Below are 18,238 nucleotides of genomic sequence, written 5' to 3'. Positions count from 1 at the left end.
TTATTATAATTCTCACATCAATTCAGACCTATTTCCAAGAGGAAAGATGAAACTATAAAAGCTCAAAGAGGTGAAAACATCGCCTTGAAATTTCAGAAAAAAACCCAAACAATAACTGTCCGAAAATCCTTAAATTAAAGACAAATCTGGAAGTATAAGAGACAAAAAAGTGCAAAGCATTAAGAGATGCAAATTTGGATATATAGGTAGAGTTTAGTTACCACTAAGGCTGTAAGTTTAGGACCAGCTTCCTGGAGAGCTGCTGGATCTGGTGCATGGAAATCATTCCTGATTTCCAAACATTTACCTGTTTGTAAAATGCCGTGTGTGACTCCACAAGGAAAGCAGCAGAACTGCTGTGATACTGTTTCTATAGATTTGACACGAGATCCCTTTATTTTCCCCCAATATGTACTGAAAAATAAAACCACATTTCTTTTTCATCACACTGTTTTTTGTAGGAATGTATCAGTCTGTGTGGATTTCACTAAAGCACGAAAAAGCTCACGAACTCAAATTCTATAATTAGATTTTGTGAGGGAGAGTAAATTATGAGAGACTATGTAATGTAAATTTTAAAGACATTAAAGACATTTCTACTTACACATGCAGAAGGAGAGAAACCATAACTGTGAAAGTCATCTGATCCCAGCAGGAATGAATTTTCATTTGTTGTTTCCATATGCAGCCCTGGGTAATTGGCCACTTGTGTTATTGCAGGGGATGAATGTTCCTCAAAAAAGTGAGATATGGACATAATGCAGAAAATCCCCTGAGCAAAACACTCCACTGACCTGCAGTGGTGCAGTTCCATTAATTCTGATACAGTAATTACAGGGTATATAATTTAAAAAGCACCCAAATTCTTACTTCTAGACACCAAAATGTACTGACATGTCACAAGTGGGTTGTCCTTGTCTTTGTATCTGTCATTGACACGCAGCCAACTGCTGAAAACAACACACCAAGTATTAATAGGAGATGCAACACCTTCAGGAAGCATTTAGGGGTAGGGAGTTCTGTGTACTGCTCAATATTCCTGCTGCTCATGGAATGACCCTCAATCTAAGCACCATTTTTTTTGAGTTTTGTGGGTAGATTTTTACAAATAGATCTCGAGTGTAAGCAAAAAGAGGAAAAGAATGTTCTATGACAAAAATCCAATTCCCAGTTCTTTTAATGTGACCTTGAGGAAGTCATAACAGTTATATGAAGATAATAATAACAACAATGTAATATTTACAGAGGGTTTATAAAAGAGACACTCTCAATGTGTGTGAAGTGCTCCAGGAACAGAAAAGTGGGGATGAACATTTAAGACAGGTATTTCTCAGGGCCATAGGCAATTCATACAAACACAAACCAATAAAGGTAAAAAAAAAACCCCAAAAAACACACAGAAGAAAAAAGAATGGACTTTTCACAGAAGCTTCCTGACTGCCACATTCCAGTCCTGCAAAAGTAATTTAAACTGAACATAATTTCCATTGTGAACCTTTCTCAGGCCTTTCACATGGCTCGTTTTTGCTTCTTTCAAACAATTCTGCATTTGGCTCATCTTCCCCTCCCTTCTTTCTTTTAAATCACAGTCAAACTTAGATAATATAAGTTGAAAATAGAGAGATAAAGACTTTCTGCTACATTTTTCTCATTGAGGTTAGAAGATAATTCTGTTTACTTGGTTCAGGTAATATTCCAGTTGTATTGCAAACTGCTGCCAAGGAATGAAAAATTGATTTCTCTTCTTGTAAAGTACAGCCTACATGAGCACCTATAATCTTTATACATTCACAGAGATTTTAAAAGAGGCCACATTGTACCTAAGCATGTTAAAATCATCAAATATTCTACAGGACATGCTGTCCTTGGGCTCCTTTAAGCTGGAACATCTGCAAGCTCACAGGGATGGATCGGTGCTGCTGTGCTGCCGGCACCCATTGGAACTGCTGCCAGGGGTGGGATGGATGCAGAGTAACCACTGCTGTTCTTGGGCACTCACAGCTTCTCCAGGAGGCCCAGAACTCAGAGAAACTCATGGATTTTCACCCAACTATTCACATTTGTGGTTGCTGTAGCCTGTGTTAGTGCTTTTCTCAAAAGCAGAGGACCTTCAGACACAAGTCTGCACATTGAATCAGCTCCACGTTGAGTCAGCTCAGACCCTTGGATGGGAGATGAATTTTTCCTTACCCAGAGAGTAATGGTTTTCAGATCTGTTAATTTACACTTTTTCACCTGTTACATCTGAATTTTCCTATTTAAAGAGTTACTCTGTGTTCATCAGAACGTGGTTTCAGAGATTCAGAGCCAAGTGTGTGGGGTGCTGGGAGAGAAGTGCTACATCTTCCCTTTTACCTCAATTGCTTCCCAGCCAACTGGGTTTCAAATTCAGCTTATTAAAACTTGAGTCATGAAAATTACTGACTCTTCGCAAACACAAAGCTCTGAGTTAACTTTTTATTCACATGTCACGAAGACACTATTTATCAACTTAATTAAGGTGTAGAGAACATCAGACTCTCATTTTTCTTCCTAGCAAGCAGGTTAAAGAATGTTAAAAATTATATTAACACAATTGGAAAATATGCCACAGTAAAATATGGGAACGGTGGGGTTGTTTTGTGTGTTATAAACCTGAGTGCATTTAAATGATATTTCCCACACGGGCCTGAAACTTTTCTGCACCGAGTGCTACAGCCTGAACAGCAGCAGGGTCCATCATCTGGCTCTGCATCTCGACTGCAGCCCTGCAGAGCAAAATGCCCCAGCCTGGGGCAGGGGGAGCTGAGCAGCCCCGTGGCAGGGGGTCATCAAACCCTTCAGGGCTTGTCTTCACAGGCAAACTGCCCCCTGGAACCACAGCAGCGTGACTGGGACACCCCAGTTGGAGCTGCAGAGCTCCTCGGGTGGAGAATCCTGTTCTGCAATCAGGGAGCCTTTTCTTTGTGTGGATTATGGTGCTTTGAAAGGTACAATTATACCCATGGAGTTACAGTGATGAATTCCCCCATGCAGACAAGTCCTCACATAATGCCAGGCTCGTTTTGTTTCCCAAGCAAATATTACAGCTTTAAAGCTATCATTGTTTCATTTGCTTGTTTGGCATTTACCTTCCTTTTGATGTTGATATTGCTTGACATATTATTCAGTCAATTGTTAGATAGAACAATTATTCCCCTTAACTGCTATTAGAAATGCCATCTATTTCCTTTTGTTAATCTCTCTGAGCTAAAGTTATTAACTATCCAATCAACTAATGTTGTAACTACTACACATTTCACTGCTGAATGATCTGTACTTGCACTAAACATAAAAAGCAAACCCTGACTCTCTTTCCAGAGGCCAATCCTCTTCCCACTGCTTAGGATTGTTTGCATCTTTGTCTTATTGCATGCCCACAGCTGAATGAATTTAAATCATTTGCTAAAGGTATAGATACTGTATTATCAGAGCCTGTTATTTTTTTCATATACTATCGAGCATGGATACAGTGCAGGAGAAAAACCTTCAAACTATGTGGAAACAATTTTGAAGAATTTGCTTATAAACTACCCATGAAGATGCACATTGCAACTGGTGACACAGATTGCCTGTGGCAGTGCCTTCCTTTAGTTCCCACTTGTTTCAGCAAATAAGTATGATAATATAAAAATCAGAGCTTGAATGAGAGCACTCCAAGCCTCTGTAAGCTATTTTATGCTTGGGTCACTACAGTATTTTAAATATTCTAAAAGGTGGATTGTTGCAAAAGGTGCGAGAGGGGTTGAATAATCTAGTAGGACCAAGGTCTCTTATGTCTTCTATGTGCTTTTCTAATATTAAATATACAAAAAATATGGGCAGAAAGAGTAGGCAGGTGGGAAGAGAAGAGGAGAAGATGGCAAAGACAGAGAGAACCCCAAATGAAGGAAGAAGTCAGTAAAAAAAAGAAGGAAGGAAAGGATATAAAATAATTTCTTTAAAAATTCTTTAAGGACACCCTCTGAGCTGTTTACTGGTCAAACACAAATTAAGCAACAAAAGTAAAAATTGAAAACCTTACCCAATAACCCACCTCCTGACAAAAACCTGTCCATCAGTTCCTTTTCAGTGGGACAGTTTCTCCAACTACCACAAGCTTGTTTATCCCTAACATTTTGTTCCTCTCTCCTGTGTACACTTGATTGGCCTTTCCACTTAAGCCCACTCCAGTTTTGCCAAATATAACAAACACACTTTCCCTATTTACCAGCTCTTGGGACATCAGGGAATGCTGAGTTTCCTGGGAGCAAAGCAGCTGATGGCACAGGCTGCTCTTTCCATGGCTGGAGCTGAAGAGGCCAAGCCACACCACGCTCAGCATCCCCCTTCCCCGACTCAAATGTGCTGGGCACTCCTTAGAAGGAGCTGCAGCCCAAGATTTACCTGTCAAATCTTACAGCAGGATGAGGTAACACAGAGCAGCACAGGAAAGGAAAAAAATTATCCTGCAGACCCTGCCATGTTCCCCAAGCGTAATTTGATGGGATTTCCCAGGGACTGCGTAACCAGTTCTGCACTCTGGGCTGATCCACAGTAAGAGCAGAACAAACCCTGCATTAACAGAAGTGACAATGCAATCTCTTGTTTTTAAATCAGATGTCAAGAGGAAACTTCGTCATGACAATGCAAAGAGACAGTGATGGACAGCCAGGTATTTATTGATTTTCACTACGAAAATTTTGTACTTTGTGTCCCAAAAGGTGTCTCAGTTACCCTGGAAAGGTAAATTTACCTTTTGGGAAGCCCAGCTCTGCATGACCTGACCTTCCCTGTCCCTAGCTGGATCTTTCAATATAAAGAAATGTTATACCCATTTTACAACTTCAGCAAGGTGAGAAGTAACATGTTATGATTTACTGTCTCCTTTAGCAGTGAGGCATAACACAAGTACCATCCATCTCTGGCACATAGACTGTAATATTTGCCCCAGCATGGATATGAATTCATGACCTTCTCTATACATTAAATATTAGGAGTTCTTGAGTGCTTCTGCACTTTGTCAAAATAAAATCATCTCCCCATAGGAAAGGGACATTGTAAATTAATGTGAAAATAAAATTGCTCAACAACTTTCACAAACTGGAACATGGCAACCAAAAAACTGTTTCTTATGAAGACAGAAAGACAAAATAATAGCCTCATTGCATTCAAAGCACTAATGTAATCAAACAATAACTGCTGCTATTAAAGTGACTTGTTAGGTGTTCTTCCAAAGCTTATCAGAAAACCTGTGACAGGTTTTGTTGAGACTTTATTTAACACCTTAGTCACTCACTCTGTCATGATTTGCTTCTTACTTGTTACTGTAGGTGTTCCAACCTCTTGCACTTTGATGTTTCACAAACTTTGCCAGCAATATATTGGATTTGCCAACCAATTCTAGACTTGTCAAGTTTCTGACTCTTAACTTAAACCTGCTTTTCTTCCCTCCACAGCAAAAACTAAGGAAACAATAAAAAACCCAACAAGCCCAAACTCAAACCCATCTCTGAAATGCAGCCAGTGGATTCTGGGCAGTCTGGGGTGAACACTCAGCACTGCCTGCCAGCTCTCCCTTTGGAAGTCCTGGACACAAGCTGGGTTGCTCACACTGAGCAACAGGCACCAAGCCAGAGTAGTACACAGGTGTTGATCTCTCCCTCTCATTTCTCCTGCTTCAATTCAATTAGAAAGGAGTTTTGCATTTTTTTCCCAGCCAGGTCTGATTGGGAAGTGCAAATGTCCCTCCTCGGTGCCTCTATCACCAGCCCAAGGAGTGAATAAAGGCCCTGCTGTTCTGCAGTGCCCAATCCTGGCTTCACCGACCATCAGCACTCAGACACCTGCAGGAGGCCTGTGCCTCTGGAAGGACCTGCTCATCCAGGTATGGCACAGTTCTCAACAATTTAGCAGCTGTTCAGCCCTCCTGAAAATTCAAGCCCTTCTTTGATGCCTGAGCAGAAATGCAAGATCTGTCTTTGATAAATGCATCTTCTCTGTCTTCCCTTACAATGTACTGGAGTATTTTAAACAAAGCATCTCCCATACCAGCTCCTACTCATCAGCAGTGAGCAGTTCCTGGAAATAATCTGGTTTAATTTGAAAGGCAAAAAATGTCCTAGTATGCACTAAAACCATGTTACACTTGGCACTTTCTGAGTGCCACAAACTGATCCATATCTTGGGAACAACAAGGTGAACTGAAAATATTCCGCAGACCACATCCTGCATTTCAAATGTAATGAAGAAAGAACAAAGTAGAAGAGTAATTTGTCATTTATTCTCAGGTGGAGGGCACTTGGTCCAGGACCGGGTAGGAATCCCCTGGCATGCAGATAACATGGCTTTTCTATTGGAATACTATTCCACAAGTGCCTTTGCATTAAACAGAGTAATTAGTGCATTGGGAGCCCCAGCACAAGCACTTCTGTACAGTGGGACAAGTGCCTCTATTAGTGTATCATATCTACTGAAATCCAATTGCATCTCAGGCTGGTGCCAGCAGCTCTAGTCAGAGACCTTTCTCCTGAGGACCCTTTTCCATTCCTTTCTTCTTGTCCAATGAAGATATTACTTCTTGGGTACTAATTATACATCACTGAAATCTAAATTATCTTTTTTTTCTGCAAATGGCAGAGAAAACTGAACTCTGCCCCCCACAGTCCTGGGAGGTAATTTCTAGACAATATTGTGCATTTTCTCTGCAGCTTTTTTTGGGTTTTTTGGTTTTTTTTTCAGGTGCTTCAATACTGAAGTGGTGTAACACTGTGTAAATTATAGTTTGCAAATTAACAATGGGAATTTGCACAGTGATTTAGAGGACAAAGAGTGTCCTGTGGAGAGAAGAGAGATGGAACAGGCTGAAGGCCACATGAGGATGTGGTAACTGGAGAGGGCAAATCGTAGGCTGCAGTTATCAATTTGATGTTCTAAGTCACAAAAAGGTTAAATATCACTGATGTAAGATGGTGTAAAATCTGCCCAATAAATGGAGCTCTAGGCAAAATATATCTCTTGTTTTGTTCATGTCCTTCAAATATAGTTTATAAATAAAAGGGAACATGTCAACAATTTATGCCCCTGTATGGAACCAGAAACTCAAAACAAATCCAAGACACTGGTTTGTGCCACTCCTTTAAACAACAGCACATGCAAGGAAAGGCAATGGCTCTTGTTTATGAAGATTTATGTGACAAGAGAACCAAAGAGAGAAGGCAGAAGGAAGCACCACATACAGCTTAGGAGAACTGGCAGGATGAGAAAAACTTAATGAGCAATTTGGGGCCAATTAATGACTAGAAACAGCCAGGAGTGATAAGCAAAAGAACTTTCCAGTGGGGATCACAAATGCTGTGTGTTCTTTGTGGGGTAAAAAAGAAAAAGAAAAAAGACTGCATCAAGATAATCTGCATTCATCTGTTTCTCTTGCAAAATGAAATAATCTGCAGCATCTGAAACTAGATTAATCCTTTAGGTAAAACAAAGACCAGTGACTCAGCACACCTCCACTTTTATATATGACCTCTGCACCAGACCAAAATAGGTATTTATGGTATGAATTATGTATAAATATACACACATACATATGCATACATACATGTGTACAGGACCATGATTTATTCATTATTCTGAGGCATTCTGGATAAAACAAGTGCAAACCAGTACTGGAGGATGTGCATTTACACTGACAGAGTAAAAACTGATGCACATTATTTATGAAGCCTGTTCTGTCGAAGTGTGTTGGTTTTGATGATCCTTTTGGAGGCTGTGCCACCCTTATCTGTCAAGTAAGACACACACCTATCTATGGCTTCTCTGAGGGAGAAAAAAGTGCTCCCCAAAAACGCACACCTTATTATAAATAAACACCAAAGTCAGATAAAAGCACAAGCCTGGATATATGTGTGTTTTTAATTGGCACCAGACACAAAATGTACCCAGCATGTGTGTGCACAATCCCACAGCCACAGAGAATATTGGCAGTTTCTAAATCAAGGTTTGTATTTTCTTTTTTGTTGGCAATGAAGAAGGCAGAGAAATAACTGTCAGAAAGCTGGAAAGCAGCAAAAAGAAAAGTAAAGATATTCTTCTTGTTTGTCAGAAAATAAGAAGTTCAGATGCATCTTGTCATCGAAACAGTTTTGTTCCTAATGCTTCATTTTTTCTCCCTGTAGTTGAAAACTATTATAGAAACTAATAGAGGTGGGCAGCAATCTGATTTTCTGTTGTATGTGTCATTCTGAGATTTTGACAGGCTTTAGGTTTTTATAATTAAACAAAACAAAACCAGAAAAGAAGTTTATTTGGAATGAGAATCTGATTTGTGGGTAGTTGAAATGTGTCATTTGGGTTCCAGAGATTTACATTTTCTAACAAGATAATCCACTTTCAGTTTTTCACAAAGAGACCGATCAGAGCTTGTTTTTCTGTGAAACGTGTTATTTTGATTAATGAGAAAAAACGGAAAAACATTTCACTGAAATATTTTTGTTGTGCAGAATTTAAATTTTATGTCATGCAGGGACTCTGGCTCAGAGCACTGATATATAGCACTACAAAAATGAAGGAAGCTCCATGACAGCATTAAGTTAATTCTGGATTTACTCCCAAACCCCTCAGAGCAATATTTACTTCTACATTTTTAATAAGAAAAAATGTGCACAAGGTACAAAATATCCTCAGAATCACTAATAAGAAAGAAGAACAAACAGAAAAGAGGACTGCAAAATATTGCAGAAAGGGAAGGACCTACATGTGAACCAACATTTTGCGTGGAGTTTAATGAAGCAAACATTGGAGGTTTTAAGAGATGACAGCAAACATCCATTTCCTTTATTTGTACTATTACAGTTTCTAAAGAATGTAACTGGAGATTTTCTCTGGACTGAGAAAATGTGTGGCTGTTACAGCAGGAAAGGTAGTTATTTTTTCCTTTCAAATTTGCAGGTATTCTTAAAAAAAATTAAGTCCTCAAATGTAATTCTTTTGTATCAATGACAATCTTTCCCACAGCCTCCCAGAGAGAGCATTCTTGGGGAGAGGGTTGTGTGTGAAAATCCAAATATTGTCTGTTTTCAGTCAAAATAGTTAATTTTATAGCAAAATTTTACCTCCAAATTGCACTGGCTCAGATCAGAGCAATCCCAATAAACTGGGAAAGCCCCAAATCTCTTCTCTCTCTCAAATCCATAACTACAGTTGATACCAAATGCTGTGCTTAACTTTTTGACTCTATGAGTTAATCTTGAATCTCCATCGGCTTAAAACCGTTCAGCATCAGCTTTTACAACACTGGCTTTCTAGGCAAAAATTCAAAACTCTGAAACACCAGATCTGATCTGTTCCTCCAAGTTCACAAGGACAGAATTCCAAGTGCATGATGGAGACACACAACGTGAGTCAGGACCACGAATGGATTAAAGGAGCCCAAGTCCTCAGTCCATTATTGCCACCAGCCAAAGATGGACAATAATTTGTAGATCATCCAGACTCTCCATGGAAAACTGGGAGAGCTCTGGCAGCAGTCAGGGCACAGAAGTTCCCTGGTGCTGAGATGACATCTTTGATCTGGGGTTGAAAATAAATGCTACGTGAGGGTTGGGAACTACATAAGAGACGAGGCCCTTAATCACCTGTTGTATCAAAAGCCATTTGTGAACAAACACACACACATAAATCACCTCTCTTTGCTTGGTAATGTCCTGGTTTAAGTCCATTCAGTCAGAGGGACAAGCCTTTTTCCTGGTGATTGGTGTTGCAGGAGTGTTGTAAGTGAAGCCAGATCCTCTTTTCTTCTTACATACTTTGAGCTCAGTAGGTCATTTTGTGCGACAGCTGATATTTGTTCTGCATAAATTGTATTCAATTTCATAAATATAATTTGATAAATGTAAAGAAAATGAAGATTCATTTTTAAATAAACTGAAAATGAAGATTAGTGAGTGTGGAAGCATTCAGGATTGCTTTATATTTGAAAGCTAGGATTGTCCAGAAGTGTTAAAAACCGTAGTGTAAAGATCTCACCTAATTTTACAGTCAGAGATGTGCTCACACCTCATGGCACACAAGTTCCTGCAGTGGGCAGATTCAGTGACTGCTGGGTCAGATCTCTTCTCCTCTCCCTTAAAATACCTCTTTTCACCAAAAGAAAATTTTATTAATGGGATTCAATTACAAAAAAACCTTAATATGCCTATTGGGAGCAAACATGGCCTTCATTTTAAAGGGACTAAAATCAGCTGAGACTGTATCTGATGAAAGTGGAGGAGCTGAGCAAGTATATCAGTGGTTTACATGGCTAATGAAAAGAAAACTTATCATCTAGTGCCAGATAATTGCTTGCCACCAAGCAATTATCACCTCTGGATTTAATAAAGAGAAAAAGAAAAGCAAAAAACATAATTGTGGATCTGTCCTTCCTGCCATTTCAATAACAACAACAACCCCCTGAAGTAGTTACCACCTATTCAGGAAACACTTTTATCCTTCAGACTGTAGTATTTGCAATAGTATTTTTAAGTTTAAGCATGAGCATAATGTTAAATTTCAGAAAGAGCAAATAGCACTTTCCAGTGGCATCCTCTCTATTTATAGCATTTTCCAGAGAATTTCCTTTCAGAGAGGAAGCCAGAAATATTTACAAAAATTTCACCACGTGAGAAAAAATGTTGGGGAACAAGCATAAAAGATGAAGAAGACGAATGTGAATGTCTTTATAAAATATACCAAAGCTGTTAATCTTCTTATGGACAAAAGTACTTGCAATAACTAGAGGGAAAAACTTCCTAAACAATTAAGAGTTTGCTGGGAATAAGGGGTTGATTTGTGTTTGCTAACTTAGACTAATGAAAGCAACTGCCAGTCATGCTTGTTCCTAAGAAAATGGCTTGTAAAGGCTAAAAGAGAGCTAAAATGTTGAAAGGCAATTCAGTGCTCGGTGCTATAGGTATGAGAAAATGCTGCATACACCAAGAAAAGCAGATAAAATGTGCCCAAACCATCCCAGTTATAGTTAACAAAATGTCATGGAGTCAATGCTGTCACCTCACCCCCCCATGAGCACAGGGAGGATCAGGATCTGCTCTCCTGCCCTCCCATCTCAGTCAATAATATCCCTGGGTGCAGCTCCCAGGGCCGGGTTTCCATCACAGACTCTGCAGAACGACCAGAGGCAGTGACATTATTGGCCATGAACTGTGGCCATCCATTCCTGGAACTGCTGCTGTCATGTGACAGCGCTGCAAATGCTCTTCCAGGGAATGGCTGAGCAAATAAAAACAGCCAATAGGTGGAAAATTAGAATGGGACCACAGAGGATTCGCTGGAAATCTCTCATACGGCAGCAGGCAGTGAAGGCAACTCTTAACTCTAAGACAGGTTGCCTTGCTTCCTGCATTAGCTTTGGGACATTTAACAAGCATCTCATGCACTGAAGAGTTATATTTATATTTTATTTGTTTAAACAAAGACTTTTTTTCTTTTTTTGTAAATGGATTATTTAGGCCAGTTATTATCATTATACTCTGGTATATATATATATTATATCTGGCTTTACTGGAAGACCTTTATAATTCAGCAAGACTGCTTTGGGCTGTGCTGTGTGGCACTAAAGATATTTGTCTCATTCCAAAGTGAGACAAATTTTTGATCAAATGTCCCATTTCCCCCAATTACCCCATCCCCATCCATTCTGTCAGGAGCAGTCTAAGCACTCAGTTATTATGAAAAAACCAATCTGCATTTAAACCAGAAACCCTTCGTGCACTCTCAAAAAATTAAATTGGATGTTTTTATAGATGTTTTTCGTGGAGTGTAGCAAACACCACAGCATTTTATTTATCTTCTTGCTTCTAAGTTGCATTTTCCTCCCAGAGTTGTCAATAAAGGACTCACTTGTCATTCTTTGAACCTTATCCAAGCCCCTAATTGACCTCAATGGGTTACCCAGTCCCACAGCATTGTGGACTCCCTTCATCCTTTACCAGGATATATAAATGTTGTTCCCAATCCCATTAGAATAAACAGAGGAAAAATCCTATAAAAAAGAAAAAGAAAAGGTCCATAATAGTTACCTTCAAGTGAGGGAAGCATCAGCTCAAAAAGGAATTGGTAGGAGGATGTGTGGAAAGAAGAAAAGAATTTACTTATTTTTGGATTGTGCATGATGCAGAAAAAAACCCAAGGGACTAAACTGTTGAGTTGATTCTCTTCCTGCAAGTGGAGGAGCTGATAGAGCAGGGGAGGTTCCTGATGGCCCAGGACTGAGGCAGGAGTGACTCCACATCCCTTGGAATGTACAACACAGCCCATGGCAGTGGCAGTCCAGGCTGCCACCAAATAGCATCAGTTCTGTAGATTTCTTTGGAAAATAAGTGAGGAATAAAGATAGAAAAACCTGGAAAACTTTTAGAACACAGATTTCAAGTCAGGTGTAAGAAAAGCATGTTCAATAAGAGCAGCCTGTACCTGTGCACCCCAGGTCAGCCCATGCTGAGTTGGAGGCTGTTTGAGTAAAGGCCACACGAAATAAGTTCATATTTTAATGTGCTGATACTCCTCAACGCAGGTTTTATACCTGATGAGCAAAACTGCCAGGTTCTAGTCATTGAAGAATTAGGCCCTGTGGGTTCCAACTACAGTCAGGACTGGGACAACCTCCTCATCTAAGCCCAAAAAATAAACCCTAGCAGGTAACAAAGCCAGAAGGAGAGTGCAATGTAAAGCTGAATTTCATTTCATAGCAACATATTTTCATGCTGCATAACATTTTATGAATTCCACTTGCTATTGCACTATTGAAAGGGTTTTTTCTCCCCTTTCTTTCTTTCCTGATGCCACTGATAACTGCGTTTGGCGTTTTTTTATCCCAGCATGATAATTTCACAGTAATCTTTCATAAATCTCAGTGTGTTCTCAGAAAGTAAATGATGGCATAATTTATCACTATTGAAAATGCATTTTGTGCCATGACAGTATAATTAGACATTCTTTTCAGGAGACATATTAAGTATATACCAATGTATTAAAGCTCCTGTGCTGCAGATCCATTTAGTTGATTTATTCCTTGTCTCTCTGGCTACCTTGCCTTATCATGATACCCACACAATCGGGTGTTCTCATTGAAAGGGAAGAAAAAAAGAAGCTCAGGCGAGGAAGCAACACATTGTAAGAGACAGTATCCGTAGGTTAACTAATTCAAGTGGGAACAGGATGCAATTTGGCTGCACTTTTGTACCAATTCAGAACGCATTAATTATGCAGTGATCAAAATAATTTCACATGCATAATGCTGACCTCATTCACTAGAGGGCAACAAAACCCCAGTTTAAAAAGCCTCCACCTTCTACTTCCAATGACAGAGCACTTTTAATCAGATGCAGCGTGGATTTCATAATGAAGACCCTATTAATTTTACATAAGTGCAAAGTTACTTCTGAAAAGCCAGTTAGGCTGCTGAATACACATGATGGAGCCTCCCAACAGGTGCCAGGAAGGTGTTCCTGGAGTCACAGCCCCCAGCAGCAGATGGGGGGGTGTGTTCATTTCTTAGAGCATCGTTGTTTGACCCTGGTTACCCCACTGAGCTCCATCCCCAACCCCCCCCTTGAACGCTGTAGTGCTTTTGTAGATCAAAGCATGTGGGTTTATCTGGAGATCATAAAGATACCGATGCTCAAGCTACTTAAACTGTGGTAATGAAAACCTCTCATCCATCTGACTGGGCTTTGCTTTTGATCAGTGTGGTTTGGGGACCGTTTCCTGCCCGGCTCTGCCCCTCAGCTGCCTCTTCTGACATTACCTTCTCATTCCACAGAGAATGCATATTTTCATGCTTAACTGGAATGCAATAGAAACCCTCTGGTTGTATTTTTTAAGGATGTTTGTAAGGAAGCCTGAAAGGCTTGATACCATCTCTGCCAACAGTCTAACAACTAATTAGTTTACTATGGGCCACCACGTTAGCTCTGCTAATTTAATTTTGAAAAGTTCACTCTGCATAATAAAATCTGGTTGCTGGATCTTCTCCTCGAGTTGTAAATAAGAAATAGCTATTACTGTTATGGTCTATTGAGAAAGGGCTTCATACACTGTGAAAAAATGATTACACAGACACAGACCCAACCAATTGAAAAATAATTATGTGAATTTGTCTTTTGTCCTTAGATGCAAATAATGGCTAATGCAAATAAACTGCCAGAGAAGTATTTTATGTGCCTTTTATAGCAAGAATAAAAATACAGTTAACCCATTTTTGATGAATAGCTGACTATTTTTTTTCCCAATAGTTTTATTACAGAAGATGATTATTTAGGACCAGATGCAAACACCCATCTCTTAAAGCACTTGCTCCCAGAAACACATCCTTACCCTCTCCTTTAACAGGGTTCAGCTCAAGAGGTGACCAGATATATAGAAATGAATTCTAGTGTTTCAGAGGAAGTGCAAAGATTAGGAAGGAGGGGGTGGGCTCAGGAGGGGAGAGATGTACAAATACATTTTCCTATTACACACTTGACAGCCCCTTGGGAAAACAAGTCTCAGAAATGTGCAACCTTGAAATGTGTGCATGCTGCAAGGGATATTTTCAATGTGAACCCTGTGTTCTGATTTTCAAAGTCCTTAATCATTTGGCTCTGCTTCGGAAGAGGGATATGCTGAAGCTCCTAAAACAAACAGAAAGGTTTGATTTGGTTCCCTTCTCCTTGTAGGGAAGGCAGAGTGTGCTGTCCCTGCTACAGCATCTTGGCAGGGCACTGCAGCCTCCACACTTCATGCCTAGTTAGCAATATTCTCCTCTCCAAACAGTGCAGTCCCCCTTCCCACCAAAGTATTTAACAATTTCCTTTGAAATGCAACTCATTATACAAAAGCAGAACTAAATAAAAAATACTCCAGAGAGAGAACAGATTGCTAGATATAGATTAGATGTGCAGCCTAATCCTTCACAAGCATTAAATATTTAACATAATCACACCACAGGTGACAGGAAGATGTCTGCATTGTTTAATTAGACTTAATTAAACATAAGGAAAATCTAATGCTAATTCAGGTCTAGCTTTTAAATTGATTACAAAACTCCTTTTTTAAAGTACTTTTGTACCCAGAAAAATGCAGTCTTTCGTTCATTAGCTGGGGAATCCTTGCCATGCAATGCTCAAAAGCCATGAAGAGACGATCTGTTGTGCTCAAAAGCCCATGGATGAGTCGAACTTTTCTCTACTGGGTTAAGGACAAAGCCAGAGGACTTGGCACTTCGAGCAGGCTGTAAAGCTGAGCTCTTTTGGCCATATTTTGTATAAGCCATTACACTCGGGACATCATTTTTTTCTATTACCTCTTTTATGGTCTTATTGTTTACAAGAAAATAGATAGAGCATTTAATTATGAGATGGACTTAATGTTCTATAACAACTCCTCTACACAATACATTGCCTCTGGAACTCTGCTCACAACTCACATTAATGCAACAAATGAAAAAAACCCAGAACAGAACAGTGTAACAGAGAAGATGTGTTGCAAGAGGAGGGTGATAGCCAATGCTATGAATCATTCCCTGACAATATTCCCACATCTCCCAGTTAAAGTCATGGATCAGAACTTTATTTAAGCACAGAAAAATACAACATGTATTGTCAAAGAACAGTTTATGGAGAAATTCGTGACTTGCTGTTTTATTCCCAGTTGTCATATTTAGTGACATTAAGTGGAATAGCCTGATAAGGGCCCACCCTAAAAGGAGCACCCTCATGACTGGATTAGAACTTCAAATATTACTTTCTCTACAAACTAAAAGTTAGAAAGGATTAAAGAAATCAAGCCATAACCTTCCTAGAAATGAATTAATCAATTCAGTGAGCCCCAGCTCTGCTGGGCAGCCACGACCAAAGTCAGTTCCAGAGATTACCAGAATCATCACTGCATGTTGCTGTTGTGATATTATATATCGTTGTGGTACCTTAGATGGAATAATTTGTTGGTGCAATATTACAACAAGAGTTCTCCAGCTCTAAGCTGTTATTAACAGTTCATTTGTTCACCTGATGCCATGGCTCCTTTCCTCCTCCTCTGGTTTCTGGGTGACTGCAACTAATTTTTTTGTGAGGGAGCTGGAGCTGCTGTCACCTGTGCATCTCCTTAGGATGTGCTCATCTCACATGTAGGAACATGCAATAGGCTTTTGATCTGGATTTGTGGGACAGAACTTTTTTCAGTCTCTTTTTTCTTTAAAAAAAATTAGATCCACATTGAATTACTGCTATAAGTTTGGAATATACAGAACATCTCTCTCATGAATTAGCAGAACACCCATAAAAGTGTTACAACAATAAATACCACAATGCAGCTATTTAACACACAAACTCCTGATCACACACAGACTATTTTTTGCTGTTCTCTGGCAGAAAGAGGTTGAGGCTTTTTGCTTTTTGCTCAGCTAACCTTTGTCATGTGGTGAGTCACACACTACTATCTTTCTGAGTCCTCAGTACATCCAGTTGTGTGACATGTTTCTGTCTGCTTTGTTTGATAACACAGCTGATGAAAGCAATAACCATATTCATGGTGCAGTATCTTATTCACTATTGTCCCAGTCAAATTAGGGTTTATCTACAGAGAATAATTGGGTAGGCTCTGGATATTGCCACACTTACAACAGAGAACAGATAATAAGCTTACAGGAAATACATTTTAAATGATGGGCAGAAATCAAGGGCAATTTCTATTTTAGGCACTTTTGTTCCAGGAACAAGAAAAAAATAATGGAAACAGAATTCTACAAACAAAGAGAAAAATAAAGAATGTCAATCAAAGGAAAAAAAATCAGAGGGAAGTATTGTTACAGGAGGACACTAATGAAAAGATTGAAAATGAGTGAGCAGCACAATCTTACCTATATGAAGTATATGGGTATTTTAATTCTAGACAGAGGAAACAAAATGTTTTGAGTTGAGAACTTTTTACTCACAGTAACTGGGAGACAGTTGGGAGCATTAGCACCCAGCAGAGGGTATTCAGCAGCTGAAGGGAGGGGATTAGACCCTGGGGGTGATTCATTCCCAGTTACACAAACTCAGCTCAAGGTTGATGTAGTATGTATATATTTTAGGGCTCTCCTCTATAGAAGGTACATTGATAAAGTAGAGACACTCCTGAAGAGAGCAATAAGAATGATGAAGTGGACACAGTGCTTGTCCTGGGTAGTCAGGTTGGATGAAATGGATCTGTGCCGTATGGCAAAGCAGTGACAAACAGGGCACAGGCGGGTTACTGGGGTATAAATAACTGAAGGTTAGTGACTGATACTCCACTGAGAGATTACTGCATTTTCAGGAGTGAAATCCAAATTCCAGAAGCCTGTGATTCAGTAGTAGCAGTCTCTAAGGGTGCTAAGAACATCCCACAAAAATCTCCTGAGTAAGATAATCCATAAATATATCACTGGCATTGCCTCCCGTGTGTCCTCCCCTCTGGAGAGAGAAGAGAGACACTGATGTTCACCAGGAGGAATCCCTGGCTAATCCTCTCCTCCCCACACCTCACCACAAGGGGAAATTTGTACAGGAGGCAGCAGGAGAGGGACCTGCCCATCCCTCCCAACCCATGGAGGTGCATTCACAGCTCTGGCTCTACCACCACATGCTAAAATGCCAAGTACTGTCCACAGGTGAATGCAGGCAGCAACGTTCCCTTCAGCAGGCCAGAAATCACTTGGGCTTGCTTTTAAGCCAGAAAAAGCAAAATGTACAGTAACAGGAAAACAACATCATGCGAATTCCCTGTGATGGGTCCAACCCCAGCAGAGAGCGAGGGGCAGAAAGGCCTGAGCAGCATCACTGCTGTGAGCAGTGCTGACAATTGGGATGCCTGTCCTCATTCATGGCTGAAGTCCCAAATATCTCTGACAATGTCCTGTTAGATAAGCTCTTATTACAAAAGGTACATAATCAACACCTTAATACAACGATTCAGCTTTCTGTTTTTCAGAATGTGCCACAATGTCTGGGGGTTTTTACCTGTTTTTTACTATGTTTCCAGCATGAAGACATCAGTGCAGAGCAAACTACAGGTAACAGTAACTGCTCTTACACATCCTTTCATAGGTTGGTTTCCACTGGTGTGTGGGTTTCAGCTCTACCACAGCCCTTCCCTGGAGGGCATCTGGAATCCTCAGCTTTGTACCAGAGTTTCAATAGGGGAATATTAATGTTTAAACTATAATGGGTCTGATTTAATCTGATTT

The sequence above is a fragment of the Pipra filicauda genome, unplaced genomic scaffold (genome assembly GCF_003945595.2).
Source record: "Pipra filicauda isolate LSUMZ 115617 unplaced genomic scaffold, ASM394559v2 scaffold13_size5146498_pilon, whole genome shotgun sequence".
NCBI classification, from domain to species: Eukaryota; Metazoa; Chordata; class Aves; order Passeriformes; family Pipridae; genus Pipra; species Pipra filicauda.
The sequence above is the reverse complement of the archived record's forward strand: the minus strand, read 5'-3'. Positions refer to the sequence as shown.